Source organism: Abramis brama, assembly GCF_963993115.1.
Source record: "Abramis brama genome assembly, chromosome: 2".
Lineage (NCBI taxonomy): Eukaryota > Metazoa > Chordata > Actinopteri > Cypriniformes > Leuciscidae > Abramis > Abramis brama.
This window is the reverse complement of record NC_139964.1, coordinates 41,402,224-41,425,380: the sequence shown is the minus strand read 5'-3', so window position 1 is coordinate 41,425,380 and position 23,157 is coordinate 41,402,224. Positions and strand designations below refer to the sequence as shown.

General features: G+C 40.8%; 1 protein-coding gene across 1 annotated transcript in view; it reads left to right on the top strand.

The window, feature by feature from the left end:
- Positions 1-22,549, top strand: part of LOC311078195 (uncharacterized protein) — an 81,205-nt gene extending 58,656 nt beyond the window's left edge. Inside the window, exon 2 of the mRNA XM_084106910.1 lies at positions 22,257-22,549. The gene's annotated coding sequence lies outside the window, so the exon portion shown is untranslated. The remainder of the gene's footprint in view (positions 1-22,256) is intronic.
- Positions 22,550-23,157: the final 608 nt, after the last annotated feature.

The window sequence follows — 23,157 nt, the reverse complement described above, 5'->3', positions numbered from 1 at the left end:
AGAATTCAAACAGCCCACGCTCACAAAACCGCTGAGTTGTCATCAAGTCAGAGGGTGGGGGAGGGGTGCATTGTTTTAATTGAGCAAACTTACTCAATTTCTTAAGAGTGTGTTAAATATTAATATTAATAATATTGATTTAAATTAAAGGTGCCCTAGAATGTGTTGAAATAATATTTTAATTTTGTCTCTGATATCTACATAGAGGGTATGGCTTATTTAAGGGCATTTAAAATGTCCAGATATGGTTTTACAGGTCCATTTTCAACCCTAGAAATTGGCCCATGAATGAAATGGTCTGTTTTTACCTTATTTGGAAGGGTCATGAATAGTAATGAGGAGTTCTGCTCTGATTGGCTGTTTCACTGCGGGCTCATAACAGTAGTTCAGAGTGACAGCAAAAAGGTCCCTGATGTCCAGCGTGACAATGGAGAGATTAGGCGTTCAACCGTACATCAGAGTCCTGCACGGGTCCGATTTTGTAAATCCGCACCCGCCCATACCCGCAGTGCTTCAAACCGCATCCGACCCGTTTTCCGACAGCAGCACTAATTAAAATCCGCACCCGACCCGCACCCGAAATAAAATAAGTTTAGCCAATCACATTATAGACACAATTACAAAAATGTTTATTGCCAGGTCATACAGAAGTTATTACACGACAATTAACACAAGGACAACTTCAGCCGAAGCTGTAAAAAGCCCGGTACATGAAGAACATGCCACAAAACTGAGTAGCCTTATCACATTTTACCAATCGAATCGGCTACAACACTATATCTGCCACGCAATTTTGTCTAGCCTACATCTGACAATTTTGGGTTCAAACACGCCCTGCACACCACACATACTTAATAGTGTTACATTTGAAAAATACTGTTCGATAGAACTGCTTTGTTACCACAGTTATCTGCGTTCTTCCTCAGCGATGAAGTTCCACATTTGCGGCTATCCAACATGAAAATGCATGCAGCAAATAAGCCTCTCACAATATTTTCTTCAGATAACTCCAAATTTCTCCCACACACATGCATCCATCTCGACGACTGCAAGCAGATCGCTCGCGCGCGCGCGCGGTTATGATGAATTTTTAAAAGTGAAAGTAGCCTAGGTAACGTTAGATCCTGGGAGGGCGCAATTCCGCCTGGCATTGAACATGGGCTGGCATATGCAAATTTATGGAGGCGTACATATTAATGATCCCGACTGTTGCGTCACAGTCGGTGTTATGTGGAGATTCGCCTATTTTTCAGGGGTGTTTTTCAAAAACGAGATTTAAATAAGAAGGAGAAAACAATGGTGTTTGAGACTTGAAGGGTTACAAATTTAAGAATATGTTTTAGACCTGCTGATCCTACTTCCTTACATAACACCACATAAAAAACTAAGGTGAACTATACTGTATTGGGTATTCAAGGTGAACATGAGGGCATCCATTTACTGATTAGATTTAACAGTTTCCTTTGAAGGGGTTTTGTTAGTCTTTATCTTTCTACTAACCCAGATAGCAATTATGTTTGGGCCAAATGTGGGTATTATCTGGCACATATGGCCTAGATGTGGCACGGCTGAACAGATATGGGCCAAATTGTAGCCATATTTGTTTTGCCATAACTTTAAAATCTGTGGGAAATGTTCTCTTGGTTCACAACTGATTTTGAGGTATATGGCCCAGATAACAACGAACACATGAGAACCATATGTCGTTGAGCTATGGCACACAGTGAGAAACACCAAGTTGTGGTAAACATTTTGCTTATACATGGAAAAACACAGGAATCCTGAAATCAACTGCGGCAAACATCCGCCGTTCCACACCTCAGGTTGCTCTGCATCTCCCCTCCTATTGGTGGAGAGACTACGGCGCAAATTTGACTGCGATGCTGGGCAGCTGATGCAGTGTTGCCAACTTAGCGACTTTGTCGCTATTTTTAGCGACTTTTCAGACCCCTTTGGCGACATTTTTTCAAAAAAGCGACTAGCGACAAATCTAGCTACTTTTTGGACAAACCTCAGTAACATTCAAATGTTGCCAGTACTACTGTCCTGCGAGCGCGAGCTCTTGCGTTCTCCCTGCCGTCACACACCTCTCTCTGCGTCTACCCTGTTCAGTGAATGGCTGAGAGGAGCAGCGGGCAGCGGCTCATTCTTCTGTTGAGCGCACGGCAGCTGACTGACGCGAATCAGCAGTGTTTTTCACTGACTTTGTTGATCACTTATCTGCTTCTCTTTTGTTTTATATTAAATTTAAACCATTTTAATTTGCTTTCTTTTCTTGTGCTTAATACTTGTAATACTCACTATCACAGAGCTTTAGTTCATCCGATTCGCTAACTCTCTCAGATAATTTTCCACATAGGCCTATAAAAAAATGTAGTCATTCACTATATTATAGCTACTCGTCAGACAAAAAAAAAAAAAAAAAAAAAGATAGGAAATGAGAACAGCTTTACTTGAAATTCGGCTATATTATATTATATTATATTATATTAAATACAGATTGTGAGCATTAATTTAGAGAGAAAACACATTAGGCAGGCATAACGCAAGTACGAATAGATTACGTCATGAATATGCTAATTGACGTATGACGTCATCTAGCGACATTTAGCGACTTTTTTTTATTTTATTTTTTTACATTTAGCGACTTTTAGGGAAGGCGTTAGCTACTTTCCTGTGAAAAAAGTTGGCAACAGTGAGCTGACGCCATTTACTCTGCTTTCCTCACGACTGTGTATTCAGGTAAGTGATGTTTTGACATTTTAAAGTCATATAATTGAAATATTCAGCATTATGTGTCAATATTGCATGTTATTATGCGTTTAGTTATTCGTTTCATCGAGGAAGGGGTTGAACTAGCTAATATTTTCCTCAGTTTACTGCTGTAACTTACAATAAAGTTTAATGTAGGCTATAGCAGTTCGCTGGTTTGCCGTTTTAAATTAAGATGTTTTTGTTTATAAATCAACAGCACACTGTCGTACACATGTAAAATAGTATAGTTTGTCATGTGTAGTAGCCTATTTGTGAATTAAGGCGACGCGGTCCAATGTCGGTGTTACTGTTTAACAAAAAACCTAAATCCTAATTTGTTCACAATCATTCAACTAATCATAATAATATAAAAATGCCAAGAATAAACACATTCAAACGTGTGCATTATTGTATGTATCTTTATTTAACTCTGAAATGATATTCAACCAAGACTTTTTCTCATGACTTTTCCCTCTTTAAAATTAAAGTTGTAACGTTAGGCTATTAGTGTCAAGTCACAATACCAAAATTATGACTTTCGATACAATACCTGATTAAAATACCTTGTTAACATGAACTAATAATGAACTGCACTTCTACAGCATATATTAATATGTGTTAATGTTAATTTCAACATTTACTAACACATTCAAATAAAAAATTGTACTTGTTAACTTTAGTATGCACTGTGAACTAACATGAACAAACAATGAATTGCTGTATTTCTGTTAACTATCAATTAATGGAATGGCCATTCACTGCCATTATAAAGCTTGGAAGAGGCAGGAAATTTTTATAATTACTCTGATTTCTAACGATAGAGATTATATACCATGCTATGGTATACTGTTATACCGCCCAGCCCTAATGTGCGGTATGGGTGGGGCAATGACAATAATTTCCATATTAATAACCTAGAAAATATGGCTTCAGATGGAGTAAGTAATAGTTTATAGTTCATTTTTGAATATAAAAGCACTTTCATTTTAGGGTGGTCTATTTAAATGCATATTTCAACCACTTACACAATGTTTTTTTTTTCCTATCAGATTACCTATCTGGGTCTAGTTGGTGGCTTTGACCTGAATAACACCATGTGGAGAGTGCTGAAAGACACTTTTACAACTGCTGTGGCACGTTATGAATTGGAGAGAAGTCAATGGGAAGATTGGTGTCCAACGCCTGGTCGTAAAGGAAGTTGTCATTGGTGAGACCTTTTTTAGAAATCACTTTTATTTGTATAGCACTTTGCACAATACACAACTTTTCAAAACCGCTTTACAGAACATTGTATTTTTATTTCTGTTATCTCAGTAATAGTAATAGTCACAAATTCATGCCATATGACTTAGTGCAGGCGCTAACGGCTCCAGGTTTATCTCGTAAATTACCCCACTAATAATGCCCAGAATGGTACCAAACTTCTACAGTAGTACAAATAGGTTCTGTACTCATAAAACGAGGCATTGGAAAGTTTGTAAGTACATTGGGAGTTTATTTAAATAACACTTGCCTGACGGCGAATGATACTGCTAACATGGACGTTGACGTCACTTCAGTGATTTGGGAAAAGCATGTAAAAGTCCTCACAGAAAGCGATGCGTAAGGATGAAGTGTATTATTGTTTATCAGAAGCAATCGAAATATTATTGTAATGTTGTTATTATTATGAATGCATTATAAATAAATAACAATTATTTATAGTACAATAATTACAGTATAAATAAAGTAATTAAAATATTAATAATAATTACGGGGATGGGGTTAGCTATTCTGGTTTTCCCTCTTTTTTTGTCATTACCTGATCACATCCGTGGCTCACTTAAGTGACTGCATTTTTTTATTTAGAAGTTTTATGTTTTGTTTTTAAAGAAAGTTATTTTTTTATATATTGCGAATCATATCGTTTCAATCATACATTTTAAAGCTGTAATCACAATATAAGATTATCATTCTGTCAAAGTCTCATACCAGCGCATGCCTACAACTATCTGTAATTAGTTCATTATCACTGTGTATTTAAAGGGTTAGTTCACCCAAAAATGAAAATTCTGTCAGTAATTACTCACCCATGTTGTTTCACCCCCGTAAGACCTTCGTTCATCTTCGGAACACAAATTAAGATATTTATGATGAAATCTGAGATCTGTCTCACTCCTCCATAGGCTTCTCTGTTATTGAAACTTGCCAGCCCAAAAAGTTAGTAAAGACATTGTTAAAATAGTCCAAGAATACAGTGGCTCAACCTTAAGTTTATCAAGTGTTGAGAATACTTTTTATGCGCAAAACAAGCAAAAATAACAACTTTATTCAACTCTTCATTTTATTCAACTCTTCATTTTCCTCTGAGTTCACGTAGTGTACAGTAACAGCGCAGCGCTTCTGTGTTGTACGTCAGAACGTAGGCTCACAATTGGCCAGCATCCCACACATGACCAACGTCGGCCAATAGTGAGTCTACGCTCTGACGTACAACACAGAAGTTGGAAAAACTTGAGGGTAATTACAGACAGAATTTTCATTTTTGGGCGAACTAACCCTTTATGATCCTCCTTGCAATCAGTACTTGGTCCATTATTGTTTGTGTGTTTCTGCTTCCAAATTGTCTTGCATCATTGCAGATTATCTTGAGTTTATTTTGTGTTAGTAAAAACACTTCTTTTTGTAGACTCTGTCTTTGGACTAAAACATGACATTAATGCTATCTGTGTTGGTGTGTTTTTACATTAGAGTGTGCATGTCTTAAAAAAAAAAAAAAAAAAGCAGAATACATGCAGTGCTGTAAATTTTAACCGGTTGGTGCAAAAGTATTCTAAAAATCTAAATAATTTGTCATAAGGAATTATGGTATAATTCTGGCCCACATATTGAAAAATACAATTTGCAATTCCTTTTGAAAATTTACTGGAAAAAAAAACTTTCATACAGTGGTAATTCAGAGGTGTTTAATTTGTTACTAATTGCAATTAAAATATTAAAGGAAATTTACATTAATGATTTTTTTTTTTTTTTTTTCATTCTCCTGCAACTCTAGCTTCCAGGTTGTATTGCTGCTAACATTATTTAAATTCTTCTTTATTGCAGGTGCAGTCAGGCAGAATCCCCTTACTGGAAAAGGTCAACACATTGCCAACCCTCATTGGAGACTTCTCTGCACAACTCTTCTCAACTCTTTACCTTTCAAGTTTGCTTTAACTTTCTCAATTTCTCTTTAAAGTTCTCTTTACCAAGTTACTGTGATTATTTGTATTACTCTCATTAGACTAATTGAACATAACATTAATACACGCTTTTATCGAGTGTTTTGAACTTTGGTGTAAAAAATTAACTTTGAATGCTATTTATATTATTAATTTGTATTCTTAAATGTTTTCAACTGAATTCTACTTAAAATAAGTACAACTGAATAGCTGTAATTCTATGTATTCTTAAATGTTTTCAACTGAATACTACTGTAAATTCAACTCTGTTGCTGTAATTATATTTATTTTTATGAAATGTTTTCAACTGAATACTACTGTAATTAAGTACAACACTTTAGCTGTAATTATTTAAATGCTTGTCAAAATAAATTGTTTTGAGTGCATTTGTTGTTGAGTGTTTAATTTACCTGTGAGTTAATAAGACTTTAAATACTGTATGCTGCATGCAGTATACTATAATGCAGGTCTATGGTCACTGTGTCAAAGAGCATGCACAGAGTCCAAATTAAAACAATTCCTCGTCGTCCAAATTAAACAATTCCCCATCGTAAGTACACATTGATGGCCTAAGACATGAAACGAGCGGTTTGTGTGAGAAAACGAACAGTATTTATATCGTTTTTACCTCTTATACACAGCCACGTCCAAGTGATCTGATCTGACGTGTACGCAGACTGGTGCATAGATATATACACTAGATGTCGCCTTGTCTACGGCAGTTCATTGGAACGAATGTCTTTAAGGCGACATCTAGTGTATATATCTATGCACCAGTCTGCGTACACGTCACACACCAGGATGCGCGCGCGCCCTCAGATCACTTGGACGTGGCTGTGTATAAGAGGTAAAAACGATATAAATACTGTTCGTTTTCTCACACAAACCGCTCGTTTCGTGTCTTAGGCCATCAATGTGTACTTACGATGGGGAATTGTTTAATTTGGACGACGGGGAATTGTTTTAATTTGGACTCTGTGCATGCTCTTTGAGACAGTGACCATAGACCTGCATTAAATGACTGACAGACAAGAACGGTTTGACCTAAAAATATCAAAATTGAAACTACTGCAGAAAAAAAGACACCTACATCTTGGATGCCCTTGAGGTAAGCTAAAACATACCAAAATTTAATTTCAAAGTGAACTATCCCTTTAAATATTACTTTGATATTTACTAAGCCACATAATTATTTTTTAGAGTGTAGGACTTTATCTGCACCCAGTACTAACTCTGATTAAAAATCAGCAAATTCTTTGATAAAATTTGTATGGTGCCCTGGTGGCCTGTATACAGTTGCTAACACAAATGTCAAGCGTGATTTATCATTTACACTAGATAGTGTTACATTAAGCACCAACACTTCAAAATAATTATATTTGAAACTACACCTCTTAGTAATTCTGAAAGATATTACTATAGATTACAGAAACACCACCCCCTTTTCCTTTCAGACGTGGCTTGTTTTTATAACAGTAATCTTGGGGGGTGGACTCGTTTAAAGTAATGTAATTGTCTGGTTTTAGCCATGTTGTCAGACACAACACGTCTATGTTATAATCTGTAATCATATTGTGGTGAGCAGGACGAGGCCGGTGGCGTGATTACTCAAATGAGCGACACCTGCGAGACGCACCGGTCTCGTATCTCTCACGGAGGAGCGGAAGCGTAAAGGAGGAGCGACGACAGTGAAGAGCGAGAGAGGACAGGCCTGAACTTATGTTGTGTTTTTGTTTCTGTTTTGTGTGGCTAGCAGTCGTCCGTGAGGGGCTGCTGGCTTTTACTTTCATTTTGTATTTGGTTTTATTTTGGTATTAAAGTGTTTGAAAGTTCGCCGGTTCCCGCCTCCTTCTTCCCATAAGAACATACCTCGTTACACTGGAGTGAGTTGCCGGGGGGATGGACAAGCTCGCTGCCGGCCGCCTGGGTGCTGGAGGGACGGCTGCCGTCCGTGAGGGAGCGGAGGAGTCGCCGCCGTTCGCCGTGGGCCGGAGCCTGCTGTCGTCCGCCATGATGGGGAGGAGCAGGGAACGGGGGACTCCTGCCGTCTGCCCGTATCCGGAGGAGCCGTCGCCGTCCAACAGGCGGCGGAGGAGCCTCGTGCCATCCACCGAGGGCTATCCAGCGCCACCGCCAGGCACCGCGGAGAAGATCACCCAGCTGGTGCAGGGCCAGATGGCAGCGCGTTGTGGGAACCGGACCAAGAATTATTTTTATTTTTTTTCTCTCCCCTCTCTCGTCTCTGTCACTCCTCATGCTTCCGTCTCCTTTTCTCTCGCCTCGTATGTCCATACCCCCAGGTACCGCAGCCGCCGTGTCCGGTCTCCCCGGAGGAGGGGGAGGGGGGGAGTAGAGCGCAGTCTCGTGGGTACCCCCCGGCCTGCGAGGGGTGATGGGGGTATATGGTGAGCAGGACGAGTCCGAGGGCCGTGAGAGAACGGCACGAGGCCGGTGGCGTGATTACTCTGATGAGCGACACCTGCGAGACGCACCGGTCTCGTATCTCTCACGGAGGAGCGGAAGCATAAAGGAGGAGCGACGACAGTGAAGAGCGAGAGAGGACAGGCCTGAACTTATGTTGTGTTTTTGTTTCTGTTTTGTGTGGCCAGCAGTCGTCTGTGAGGGGCTGCTGGCTTTTACTTTCATTTTGTATTTGTTTTATTTTGGTATTAAAGTGTTTGAAAGTTCGCCGGTTCCCGCCTCCTTCTTCCCATAACAACATACCTCGTTACACATATCATTAACAATAAGTCATTTTGAAGTAAGGGATTGAATAGCTTTATCATTTGTTCATCTGTATTATATCTATTTTTTATTTGTTGAACATCGATACAATTTTTACCCTTACATGGGTTTGGGAGTTTTTTGTATTTCCTAATTCGGGGAACAGACACAGTCTCTATATGATGATATCTAGGTGAAAGAGTCTCTATGTGATGGGATTTATCTGACCTCAGTGACGTGAAACAGCCAGCAGACGGTCAGTTTAGCCACTCTGTCTGCTTCCTGACCTGAGCCCCAATTCATGTTTGAGCTCTAATACTATGTGCCATATTACTAGAGAGAAGAGTGGCACCATCCCAGGAGGAATGAATACCATCTCTACCAATACCATCTCTTTTCAACAGGTCAGGTCTGCCCCAAAAACTTAGTAAATTGTATATGAACCCTATATTGTTTTGCGGACACCACTTAGACAGCCAGCCATTGAGTGAGGACAGTCTACTAAGTATCTCATCACTCCTGCGAACAGGAAGGGTTCCAGAGCAAATTACAGTGCCTAACATCGTACTTGCGAGTTCACACACCTCTTTAATGTTAATTTTAATGATCTCTGACTGGCGAAGTCCAACATCATTAGTGCCAATGTGAATAATAATCTTAGAGAATTTACGATTAGCATTAGCCAGCACTTTTAAATTTGCTTTGATATCAGGCGCTCTGGCTCCCAGCAAACATGTGACTATGGTGGTTGGTGTCTCTATTTTCATGTTCAGTGTAATAGAATCACCAATAACTAGGGCACATTCAGCAGGATTCTCAGTGGGTGTTTCACTGAGTGGGGAGAACATGTTTAATGTTGTAATCGGAACGGAAGAGCGGTGTTTTGTCCCACGACTACAGCATCTCACAGTCACCCAGTTGCACAGGCTCTACAGCTGGAACCGAACAATGTACAGAGTTCACTAAGCTAGTTGCATCCAAAGCAGTATCTAAAGCCCTTGCATTCTTACTATCCTCGATTAAAGTTTGGATGCGTGTCTCTAGTTCTGAAATCTTCTCCGTCAGCCTGACTATCTCCATGCATTTATCACATATGTAGTCCTCACCGCTGACAGAGAAGGCTATACTATATATGTGACACGAAGTGCAGGCGACAATAACAGGAGAGGACTACTCACCGTGTTTGTTGACTGATCCTACTCACCACAGTGACAAACATGTATGTTTATCACTTTTACCATTTATAAGTTTTAAATAACATAAGGCGTAGTATCTGCTCTTTCTCTGTGCTATTGTTTTTCTTTGCTGTTCAATTAGGTTTTCTTTTAGTTTATTCATAGGGCGAAAAACTGCAGCTTACAAAACATGGAGCAGTTGATGTTGTAACAGTGTTAGTAATTATGCCTGCATCCTGCCTGAACTAAACCTACACATTGTTTTTCGTATTTTTTTATCCGCTTTTCACCATAAATATTTGCACCACTGAATATAAAACTCCATTCTCGGTTTCTATTAAAAGCCAAAGTGCCACATCATTCCTGGTCCAACTTGGTAATTAACTTTGTTAACAAAAGACTAAAAATGTATTGTATTGAAAGTAGCTGAAAATATGTGCCAGGGCTGAAGTGTACATTTCTTTTCATGAAGCATGATAAATAATGCATATCAAATGTGACATTTTATGTTGAAAACAATGACATTGGTGGTGCATTTGAAAGGTTTATGTTTATGCAATAAAAGGAATTGTGCATACAACAGTAAAACAAGTTCTCAGATTGCTCAGTCAATTTATGAGCTTTCATTAAAATAAAGCTAAATTGTTATTTCTTTTGGATCATCACTTAATTTACATGCTACTGCACTGCTGATACACTTTAATGTGGATCTTAAGTTGTTTTGATCGTCTTTAAACTGCAACTTTCACACTTTTCCATTTGAGGATTCTATTAAGCGAGTACATTAAAAAAATGAATGCAATAGGTCATTTTAACATTTAACAAATTCAGGCGGCGTAAGATGCAAATTAATTCGAAAGAAAAATTTTGAAAGCATATTAACTTAATTTAAATAAAGAACAACATTTAATCCATAATCATCAATAGCTGGAGGGAAATGAATGGCTGCCGGGACCTGGCGATGCCCCCCACGTTCAGCGAGTCTGCTGTGCATTATGTATGGGATCTCCAGGATGGAGCCATTATGGCAATCAGAGGATCAGAGCATCAATCTCAGGTAAGCCACAGGGAGTAAATGAACTGTAAAGAGGAGGAGGAAGAGAGAAAAGGAGAGAAAAAAACCTGAGGGAGAAAGTGAACCTCAGTTTATCATTTCAACTTTTAGTAGTCGCACCGCGTTCTGTCTGTATAATTACCCCCAAAGAGATAATCTATTTATCAGCAACTCCATCTATCTATTACTCACTCCATTTCTATCTTTTGTCTTCATCAAGATATTCATTGCTTAATCCCTTGGAGCACACAGATCTGGGACCCGAATCACATTAGAAAACGTGTTTGTTATTTATCAAAGCCACCATGTAATTTTCTGGAGCAATTTTCTGTTCCGAGCCTGATGTCACTTTTGACCCAATACTGGGCATAGTAATTGAGAAAAGATTCAGCCAGTAAATATTATGATTGACTGAGTTAGGGGAACTTGTATCTTTGCCATTACTCTAGTTTATCCAAAAGGGATCCATTCAAGAGAGGCCTCCCACGACGGATGAAACTAATTAATCTCACAATTGCACGCTTGCTCATCAGGCCACAGTTTTAGCCCTGCCTTAATCTAATCCATCATGATGCTCAGCAGCCAGGCCGGTGGAGACAAATAGAACTTCTCTCCCTGATAGCTCTCATCATGTATTTTGGACAGTAAAGATCTGTGTCTACATGTTTCAACAATGGATGAGTGAGACTCCTGCCTCTCTGTAAGATGAGGTATTGAGTTACCAAGGAATCTGGTTAGATGTAGGGATGGGCTTTTTTGTCAATTTCTCATTTCGATCATTGATGGGTCTCAAAAAAACGAGTACTCAGGGGGCAGGACGTGGAGATATTACATACATACATATATATATATATATATATATATATATATATATATATATATATATATATATATATATCATTATGGAGATAATGAAAATATTTTAAGACTGTTACGAAAATATATGTGTCACGGTTCATAAATCCTATGTCTCCTTCTTGTCTCGTGTTCTGTTGTTGTGTGTGTGTGTGTGTACTGATTGTGTGGGTGTGCCGGCTCATTAGCGCTCATCAGCGATCCAGTTCATCACTCCCGTCACCAGCTGCAGCTCATCTCATCACCCTATATATTCACTTTCTCATCTCCTTTGTCAGATCGTTGTTTGTGGTGTCCCGGTAGTGTTCCAGTCTGCGTCTCGAGTCTTGTGCCTTCCTTGTTCCTGTTCCTGTTCGTGTTCCTGTGGATTTATTCTGGATTATTCTCATCACTGGATTCATCTCACCGCACTGATGCACTCCCTTTCACCGGGTTCATCTGACCATCGGGGTCCCTGCGCCGCTAGCCTGTCTGTTCTGGACTTTGACCTTCCTTCAAATATATATACAATAAAGAGCCTTTTTACTTGCATCTTGCTTCTTCTTCTCATTCGTTACAATATGTTAACAAATAAAAATCTGACAAAAAAACATGTCTATGAAATCATGAACATATGACTAGTAAAACATAGCACTGCTAGATGATGATTTTGAAAAAGAAACTAACCGTCTCAAATAACCCAGTCAATAATGTTGGGCATTGCCTTTGAGCTGAAACTGAAGAGTGAATGAACACTTGGTAAACTGCAGTAGGGCCTAGAGTTCTCAATGGGTCGGGTCGGCCCGACAAACCCGACGGGACCCGCGGGTTCGGACCGGGTTCGGGTCGAAAATATAAGCAAATGACTCGGGTCGGGTCAGACCTCGGGCTTAATCTTTTCCGCTCAGTGAAAAAAAAAAAAAAAAAAACATTTATTAATCATTGCTGCTGTTCACCGTAAAGAAAGTCTGGCTGCTGCGTGCAACGTTCATCATGGAGAGGGGCGGGGGCAGACCTGACGCCGCTGCGTGCACTCCTTTAGCCTGGAGAAGAAGATGGAGTTGGTGAAAAGTAAACTTGCCGCAGGTGAATTCACTGTTGCTTATTTATATATTTAAAGTTTATTGTTTCAGTTGTTTGTATTGTTTGTATTGTTAAAAGGCGTGAACATTAAAGGTTGATTTGAATTCCCGTCTGCTGGTCATGATAATACGTGTATGAGAAGAAAAAAAAAGAAAAAAAAGCTGCGGGCCGGGTTCGGGCAGATAATTCATGTTGATGTGTCGGGTTACATCGGGTCCGGGCTTTAAAAGCCACGGGCCGGGTCGGGTCGGGTTGTAATTTTCAGGCCTGTTGAGAACTCTAAACTGCAGCGCTTTGCTAGCTGGTTAATATACTCAACCAAACATCTCCAATATGAGATTAATCAGATATAGACAACATAAAAGTAATCTTACAACTTACATCTAGGGCTGGGTATCGTTCAAAATCTTTGGATCCGGTGCCATTTTCGATACCTCAGTTTCGATACCGGTTCCTAACGATACTTTTTTCGATACCAATTTTATGAAATCCATTTTAACAAGATTACATAACACATTACCTCAGAAAATGTTGGTTTTATTTTTTCAGTTTGACTCATGCTCCTTAGCCAGTGCACAAAGGAACAAAAAAAGCACAAAGGAACAAAAAATGTTTTATAAAGAGCTCATGCTCACCAAAGCTGAATTTTTTTTTATATATATAAAAAATACAGTAAAACTTGTAATATTGTGAAATAGTATTACAATTTAAAATCTTATTTGAATATATTTCAAAATGTAATTTATTCCTGTGATGTCAAAGCTGAATTTTCAAAATCATTACTTCAGTGTCACATGATCCTTCAGAAATATGAAAACAGTTTGCTGCTTAATATTTTGGAAACTATGATACATTTTTTTTCATGATTCTTTGATGAATAAAAATGTCAAAAGAACAGCATTTATTTAAAAACTAAATATTTTGTAACATTACACGTTTTAATGTCACTTTTGATAACTTTAATGCATCCTTACTGAAAAAAAAAAAAAAATTCTGACTGACCAACACATTTTTGAACGGCTGTGTACACTCAGTAGGTTATTATTGCAATATAAACACTGTCAGAGTGATCAACAAGGTACCTCTTCATTTACCAGTAGAAGGCGAAGCAACTTTCTGCTATTATTTTTACTCCGTGGCCGTGCACTGTCAAGGTCTTCATCATATTTTTCGTGGTACCGGTCTTTGCAGCAATTATTTTACTGCAAATACTGCATCGCGCGCTGTTGGCATCGATCCTGGAGAAATGTACCCACACTTTTGATCGACTTTTCCACATCTTTAAGGTATTATGTGTGTGTGCTCGCGTCTCATGAATATGTGCGCGGAGAGTTTGTGTGTGTGTGCTCGCGTCTCATTGAGTATGTGCGCGAGTTTTGTGTGTGTGCTCGCATCTCGTATGCGCGTGGAGAGTTTGTGCGTGCGCGCGTCTCATATGAGTATGTGCGTGGAGAGTTCCGCGCTTCTCGTGTGTGTAGAGTTACGCAAACTCTACACATGTATGTGCGTGAGCGACTTTATGTGTGTCGTTGTGCATTTCATATGTATTTGTTTGAGCACTGACGTTGACGCGTTAACCCCTTAGGTATCGAAATCTGGTACCGAACAACATGTCATTTTTCGATACTCGATAGTATCGAGGCAATTCGATCGGTACCTAAAAAATATCGAAACTCGGTACCCAGCCCTACTTACATCTGCACAAAAGGACACAAATGCACACGTGATCTTGACTGTGCTAGTCTGATGTAAAACTCTCATTGTGGTTTCCCTTATCAGCGCGCTGATACACGGGAAACTAAAGCACAAAGAATTTACAACATTCTAATCTATTACAATCGTGTGTTCGCATTATAATGCTATGTATATGACAGATTGGCGCTACACATCTTTCACTTAACTGTTTTTCAAGATCAAAGTGACTCCAGTTCAAATCCAGTTTCACTTTATTTCACAGGTCTGGAAGGCATGCTGTCTAACGCTAACCAATCAGACCTCAGGTACCGCCCAAAATGCTGCAATAACCAATCAGAAAAATAGACTAATATATATTTCAAAGTCAGGTGATCGTCGTTCTCATGATCGATCGTCGCTGTCACGTCCGAGTACTCCAGTACTCGTGCCCATCCCTAGTTAGATGGTGGTAAATTCTATGTTATACAGAGGAAGAGAATTAGTCAGCGAAAGAGAGAGAGATTACCGCTATGAATATGCTGTAAGCAAGCAGGTATGTAATGTACGTATCCACCCCAAGTCTTTTGGCAACCTTAAGAGGATCAGTAAACTTTCTGTGTCCCTTAGGAACATGCAAGGGGTTCCGTACATTCACTTTATCCCCCTCCTGGAACAAGGAGTGAGAGCACACCGCTTAGCATCAGTGTACTTTTTCATTTTGGGTTGCAGCTGTGTAACCCTTCGGCGGACAGTTATGTCAGTTGGTAAGTGCACCGGAGCAGATGGCAAAATAGGCAGCCTTGTGCGCATTTAACGAAACCACAGAATCCGTTGTGACAGTGTGAGTAAAGGAGACCTCAGGCCATTTGCTGTAATAATCTGTTAATGTCAGAGGTGGAAAGTCACTAATTACAATTACTTTCATTACAGTACTTGTGTATATTTTTCAGTTTTTTGTACTTTCTTGAGTATATAATGAAATTGTGGTACTTTTACTTTTACTTGAGTTGAATAAAAATAAAGTATTCAACTTTGCTATTATTTTTGCTTTTATTATTGCTTTTATTTTTCACCAAAAGTACAAAGAACTTTGACAAAGGTGCAGAAAGAGCGATAGGGCGAGCTGGCATTTGACAGACACTTTTCAAACTACTGCGGTGGAACCCTACGCTTCAGTCAATAACAGACAGGTCTGACTCAGGTGCAAAACCAATCAAAACTTTCAGCTGGGGGCAGGATGTACATACCATGCTTTGACATTCAATCACTGGTGCTCGCATTTTGTATCAGTATCGCTAACGTTTCAATAAAATATTGAATGTAAGTTAGCTATGCTCATATTCTAAAATTTAAATTGTAATTTTGGCAGCTCCTGAAATGAACCATTGATATTACCAGAGCACTGATCAGTTGAAGTAAATAGCAAACTCGGCTCATACAAGGACACAGTTATTGTAAGTGTAAGTGTCTAAAATGCATGCACACAGTTCAATTGAATGGTAAAGCTTGGCTTCTTTAACAATGCAGTTAAACTAAATGTACAAAGCAAACTTTGTTTGAAGCTGAAAAAATCTCAACATTAGCAATAGAGCCCGACCGATATGGATTTTTGGGGGCCGATGCCGATACTGATATTAGGGAGTAAAAAAAGCCAGATAACGATATATCGGCAGATATTATTTATGTGTATATTATAATACAGTAGCAATATTATTTATGTGTATATTATAGCACAGTACCAGTCAAAAGTTTGGACACACTTTCCCATTCGTGTATACAAACTTTTGACTGGTACTGTATGGAATACAGTATACATAAACAGAATATTTAAATAAACACATTTTTTGCAATGATCACTCAAATGTGGCGATCAAACACTTCTGTGACAAAGATATGTAATGGAGGCAGGGTGAATGACAGAATGAGAATGATACATTTGAGCTGTAACCAAACTAGTTTGCATTGCATGTTCTATTCTATATTCTGTTCTAAATACTGTTGCATAATCTTCACTAATGACTTTGTCTTTTTATTTAGTCACATTATATAAAAAATAACTTATATCAATAAATATATCAAAAGTGTAACTGACAAACCCTTATAATCTTCTATTATTAGTATTAATTCATCTAATCTCTACCAGTGGTGGAAGAAGTACTCAGATATTTTACTAAAGTAAAAGTAACAATACCATAATGAAAGCGTTTAATTACATATGTACTTTTACTTAAATACTATTTTAAATAAGTAGGCCTAAGTAGTCAGCAAAATATACTAAATGTGAAATTACTCATTATGCAAAATGGCCCTATATAAAGTGTTATAATTATATAAATTATTGGAATATTGCTTGATGTTGTAATGTAACGTTATAGGCAGAATGGGCTGACACTGTCTACACTGGGCCGTTGTTGCTCACGTCACAACAGTAAAAGCTGTTTACACTGGACGCGAAAAAGCACCCGTTACAAAGCATTTGTCCTTCGTGTCAGTACGTCATAAATAGAATGAGGCATCAGTTTACTTTTGGAGATTTGTCGCTCGTTTGAGCCGCATCCAGTGTAGACACATCACTGATTATAATGGGTTCAACTATCTTGTCACATCGCCGCTTGCGCTGCCGCTTGCGTCCAGTGTCTTGTCACATCGCCGCTTGCGCTGCCGCTTGCGTCCAGTGTCTTGTTCAGGCACCAGCAGACCAGCAGTCAAGCGGTGTCTTAAAGGTAAGTTGATAACTAGTTACCAGTGCGGTGGTGACATGAGTCTGTTGAATGGTGATTTAACGCTATGTTGTCACCTGGTGAGATGCAATGCTGTAAAGTAAATAAACAATGTTGCTGTGTTTTACTCTCACAACGAGCTTATCATACTCGTTTGCTACATTAGCTAGCTAGCCATGTTTTATACCTTGTCAGTGGAGTGGAAGCTAATGTGTGTGCATCTTACACCGTTGGACAAATACTCTGCTGGACAAATGTAGCTACACTATTTACAAGCATTTTATCTGCGTTATATGTTCTGTAAAAAAAAAAGTTCATATCGGAGGCATATCTGCATCATATAAGCCGATGTCGATATATCTGCGACAGGCTCATATCGGCTGATAAAATGGGCAGACCTATAAATCGGTCGGACTCTAATTAGCAACAACAATGAAATAAGATTGCATGATTTATCTGTCAATCAGATGCATGTAAAAGTGTAGTTCATAGAAGGAAAAAAAGTGAATTTTATTTAACATGTTAACACGTACCCCATTTTATTTTTTACTGGTACTTTTCATATGGTATTAATCACTCATTTCTTTGATCAGACCTCTGTCACGTACCCTTCTTTGTTCCCTTTCGTGGTCACTACGAGTTACGTTGTGACGACAAATGGGGTTTCGCTTAGAAAGCCTCTCACCTTTGAGAATACAAAACGAGCCAATGGCAAGAAAATGCCATGGGTCTGCGGAATTTGCATAGTGTAACTCCGCCCCACCTCGTGGGTATATAAGGAAGTATGCTGGGAACATGCAGTTATGTTTTTGCTTCAGAGCCAAGAGTTTTCTTCACTCCCACAAGCCATTCTGAATTATCTTAACTCTACGAGACGAGCGGCTCTCCAGTGTGTTGGTGCAATGCCGCGTTCCAGCGAGATCACATTGCCTGCTGCTGGTCTGTGCAGTGATCTGCCAAGCTTTTTCCTCTCTCTAAAAGAGCTGCACATGGCATGTCTTTTTCAAGACGGCTCGCCCGTGTGTTTTCTGGATGTAGGTGCGTGATTCATCTGCCTAACGGTCATGAGCGCTTTTTAGCGTGTTGGGCTTAATCACGCTCGGCAACGCTCGTGGATGAGTCATGTTTTCTTTGCGGGAACATGACCATCGTAATGTTTAGATCGAGACTCAATGATCTCCGTGTGGGTAGAGTCCCCTCTGCCACACCCCAATCTATCTCTTCCTCGAGAGGGGATACTTTGGCTGGTGGCCAGGGTGATCTGAGGGTTACGGTGTGGCACAATAACCGACGAGTCATTCTTCAGGCCACGCCCCCGTCCACATCGCAAACCGTGGAGCTTCCGTATGTGCCTGGTTCCTCTCGGGGATCCAGTTTTTTCATTCGGGGCTCCAGTGGATGATGTCATGTCACTCACAGCATCACAAGGCAGGTTTGATTCCTCTGGAAATGAGGATTCGGCTGTGTTGCCTCCCTCGGGAGTGCCAGCGTTAGCCGAGTCAGATCCAGAGCTGACGGCCATGCTTTCCCGGGTAGCTGAAAGCATCGGTTTGACCCGGGAGTTCTGTCAGACCAGGCCGCCGTGGAGCGCGGAAATTCGACCACGCCCTCACGCAGGGACGCTATGCCTCAACTGTCCGGGCTGGTCGAACCGTGAGGGGGTGAGGAGGTCTGGGAACTCGTTTTATCAGCTTCCCCATGTCCCAGGCTGGGCTCGTCGGTGGTGTGGTTGAGGACTGCACCCAACAGTCTTCGACCCCCCAGAAGCAGACTGAGGCCCTTCTGCACCGACGGTCATCCGTACGTGCGGTTTCCTTAGTCTGCTTCCCGTCGAGGCTGCCTCCCTGCGGCTCCTCCCCTCCTGCTCCGCAGCCTTCACCGACCCCGAGCAGGAGGAGGTCACAGGAGGGCGGCACCGCCCGTCTCCGCCCCTTAGCCGGCCAAACGCCAGGCTAAGCAGCACTCCTGAGACGGGCAGCTTGGAGTTAGGGCTCAGTTCTTCTCAGGAGCTGGTAGCAGGACCACTCCTTCCCCTGGTGGAGAATCTTTTTTCTAAGAACGGATGGCAGTGTGCGACACTCTGCCTCGCCACTCTCGTCCCCTTCTGTCGCCAGACCCCTGTCAGAGCAGGCCCCCGTGGAACGCTAGTCCTTCCCTGGCCTACTCTGTCAGGACACAGCTTATGACCGTGCCCACACACTGGGATGCTACGCCTCCCTTGTCCGGGCCAGTCATTCCGCTTTGCTGCCCCACCGAGGGTACATCTGTGGATCGCATGACCCCGCTGGTTCAGTTCTTGGGAGCCTGGGTAGAGCTTCCCAACCTGTCCCGCTGGGTCGCGAGAACCATCAGGCTCGGCTATGCGATTCAGTTCGCACAATCTCCTCCCCGCTTCCGGGGAGTCCGCTCCACTATGGTGGGTGGCTATGCCCCTGTCTGGCGATTACATTACTGGCGAAAGGTGCGATCGAGATTGTTCCTCCAGACAAAATGAAGTCCGGGTTCTACAGCCCCTACTTCATTGTACCGAAGAATACCGGTGGGTTACGGCAAATCCTGGACCTGTGCATCTTGAAACGATCCCTTCTCAGGCTTCCGTTCAAGATGCTCATGGCCAAACGCATTTTCGAACGTGTGCGGCTGCAGGATTGGTTTGCAGCGATTGACCTGAAGGACGCCTACTTTCATGTCTCCATTCTTCCTCAACACAGACCATTCCTCGGTTTGCTTTCGAGGGGCGGGCATATCAGTACGCGGTTCTCCCATTTGGGCTAGCCCTGTCTCCTCGCGTCTTAACAAAAGTCGTTGAGGCAGCCCTTGTGCCACTACGGCAACACAAACTATCTTGCATCCTGAACTATCTCGACGACTGGCTGATCCTAGCTCACTCTCAAGACCAGGTTTGCGAACACAGGGACCTTCTGCTCCGGCGTGCGTGCAGCTTACGAGCGTGCGCACGCAGTCACTGCTGACTTGCCTGAGACAGTTCGAGAGCAAGAGTGTGGTTCCACTGAAGTTATTTAGAGGCTCCTGGGGCATATGGCATCCGGAGCTGCAGCAACGGCGCTCGGATTGTTTCACATGAGGCCGCTTCAGCTCTGGCTTCGCGATTGAGTCCCGAGGTGGGCATGGCAACAAGGCACACTCCGAGTACCACTTACTCCGACCTGCCATCAGACGTTCACCCCGTGGACAAACCTCAGCTTTCTACGGGCCGGAGTGCCCTTACGCACAGGTAGATCTGTTTGCCTCCCATGACTCTTTCCATTGCAGCCAGTTTTACTCCCTGACCGAGGGCACACTCGGCACGGACGCACTGGCGCACAGCTGGCCACGGCAAGTATGCGTTTCCCCCAGTGAGCCTTCTTGCACAGACCCTGTGCAAGATCAGGGAGGACGAGGAGCAGGTCATATTGGTTGTGCCTCATTGGCCCACCCGGACCTGGTTCTCCGAACTAGTACTCCTCGCGACAGCACCTCCCTGACCAATTCCTCTGAGGAAGGACCTCCTTTTTCAGAGACGGGGCACCCTATGGCACCCTTGTCCCGATCTTTGGAACTTCCACGTGTGGCTCCTGGACGGGACGAAGCAGGTTTGAGTACCCTACCACCAGCGGTGGTGGCTACCATCACTTCCGCTAGAGCATCGTCCATGAGACATGCCTACGCATTGAAGTGGAACCTCTTCTTCACCTGGTGCTCTTCTCGCCGAGAAGACCCCAGAAAATCAGTGTCGTGCTTTCCTTCCTGCAAGAAGGATTGGAGCGAAGGCTGTCTCCCTCCACCCTGAAAGTGTATGTTGCCGCTATCGCCGCACATCACGACACAGTCGAAGGTAAGTATGTGGGAAAGTACGACCTCCCAAGCAAAATGGACATGGAGGCCCCCCCCAAAAGCCCCCAAAAATTTATCGTCAGGCAGACAGCTAACATAAACATATTTTTGCTAGCCTACCTGCTGCAAAATTACACCATTTGTACAAGACAAATAGAGCTATTTTATCCAGTGTAATTTATCACTTACTATCTTGTTTTACTTGCATAATTCCGCTTCATGATGACTGCTGAGGAGGTTTTGTATTTTGCCGGCAGCAGAGACGCGTGGTTGGCTGGCTGCAGTCAGCGACTACTGAGGGGGGCCCCCTTGAGGGGGATCCCGATAACAGTGTCATTGCACTTTACTGCATTGACTATCAAAGGGGCGCTCACAGTTTGTCGTTGCATTTTATTCTTAACCAGTCGTTGTCTTGGGGCCCCAGGCCAGCTCGGGGCCCCAAGCAATTGCTTGGTTTGCTTGCCTTGTCGCGACGGGCCTGCACAAAGAATGAGGAGATTTAAAAAAGAATGGCTTTTAGATTGTTTGGATTTATTTACAACAAAACATAATCCAAAGATACACAACAAATGACAAAAAAGCACATTATTGAAAACAATGATCCAAAGACAGAGACCATTGTGCCATTCCTAAAAACATTGTACATACCTTTAATTTCCAAGGTGTTTGATTTTCACTTTACCATGTTCATGTACAGAGACTCATGTGAATGTTGAAGTCAGCAGGACTCATCCATGGGGCATCTGGTCCCTGTAAAAAAAAAAAAAAAAAAAAACTGTGAACATACTGATGCTGCACGATTTTGGGAATAGATTTTAGATTTTTCTGGTTAAAATTGCTTTTTAAAATTCACAGAATGCACACACACAAAAATGTTTCCAACAATATATAATGAACAGGTTTGTTGTGCCTTGCAGGCATAGGCTATGTGCAGTGCTGCATAAAATAATAATAACAATAACTTATAGCAGCCTATAAATCTTTCAAAAGCAGCATTTCAGAGTAACACCTACTCTAGATAAAAATATATTGATTATCATATGAAGAGTTCAGATGCAAAATCCGAGTGCCATCTGAAATTTTCTTCTAGAATGATCATTGTTATCAAGCTTGTATATTTAAGTTCAGTAATTTCACTTAAATGGCAATGAAAATTACCTATGAATTGTCATTTAAGTGAAATTGCTGAACTTAAATATACAAGCTTGCAGGGACGGACTGGGGCTAAAAAACAGCCCTGGACTTTCTCCCAAATAGGCCCATCATCCGGCCATTCGCCTAGCCGTGTGCGACAGACACTAGCCAGGATGTCCTGATACTATATGCCACAATACTGTAGCCTATCAGACAAGGTATTCACAGCAAGTAACATCTCAAAACCAATGATGATAGTTGGGGTTGTGTTTATTAATGAAGCCTCAGCCTTCAAATAAAAACAAAAAATGTACAATGCCATAAAATACAAATAATGAAATGTCACTGGCTACAGAAACCCCAAATTACACAAACTTTTAATTATAAAACATATTACTATACCAGGGGTCTCCAACCTTTTTTTGTGCGAGGGCTACCTCAAGGGATAAAATAATCTAGAAGGAATTTTTATTTGTTATACTCCAATATTTATTATACATAACATGGTGAAGCTTTTTTACTTTTCACCATCATATGGGAAATAATAAAATATCTTGTAAATAAAATCTAATATCTAAAATCTAGATATTAGATTTTATTAGATACTAGATAAAGATACTAGATTTTATTAGATACTAGATAAAATCTAGTAGGCTATCTAATAAAATATCATATATTCTGGTTCAGACTTACAATTCCTGAAAAATTATGAAAATATTTATTGATTTTTTTGTTGATTTTCTATAAACCTATTGTATGTGTTATCAAAAACAGTATCCCAAACATTTAGTACAAATATAAATTAAAAAAATAAATAAATAAAAAATAAAAATAAACTGCCATAACTTCTAAACAAAACATTACTGCATTAGGCTACATTTAATACATTTATACATGACTATATTAATATAACAGCATTTTAAATATGAATACAGGCACATTTCTGCCAAAAAAGTTTGTTTTACTAAAGT